The sequence below is a fragment of the Agrilus planipennis genome, unplaced genomic scaffold, assembly GCF_000699045.2.
Source record: "Agrilus planipennis isolate EAB-ADULT unplaced genomic scaffold, Apla_2.0 scaffold230, whole genome shotgun sequence".
Taxonomy (NCBI): Eukaryota; Metazoa; Arthropoda; class Insecta; order Coleoptera; family Buprestidae; genus Agrilus; species Agrilus planipennis.
The window spans coordinates 331388-331789 of NW_020438941.1; positions in this window are offsets into that span (position 1 = coordinate 331388).

Below are 402 nucleotides of genomic sequence, written 5' to 3' on the forward strand. Positions count from 1 at the left end.
ATATTCTCAGATGGTTGACGAAACATGACCTTGTATAAGTTTCCTTCACGTTGAGCCATCGACAAAACTGCTTGATTTTCCTTTGCCTTTATAATTGATACGTCCTTGTTGCACTCTTCAGTGTGTCCTCGATCCATGGTTTGTCTGAGGGAAATCAAGTTCACATTTAATCTAGGTGTTGCAGTTTTAATTCTATATTTTATTTCTTACACTCAGTATGGTTCACAAACTTTGAATATAATATAATTTATTCATTAAAGGAAATACCTACAATTTAAATATGCCTCAAGATAAGGTTACAAGCAATAGGTTTGTAAAATGTCATTCAACTAGTGCCTATCATATAATTGCAGCGTCGGCATAACTACAATAGAGAGGGTCAGTATCAGTCTTCGGCGGTCG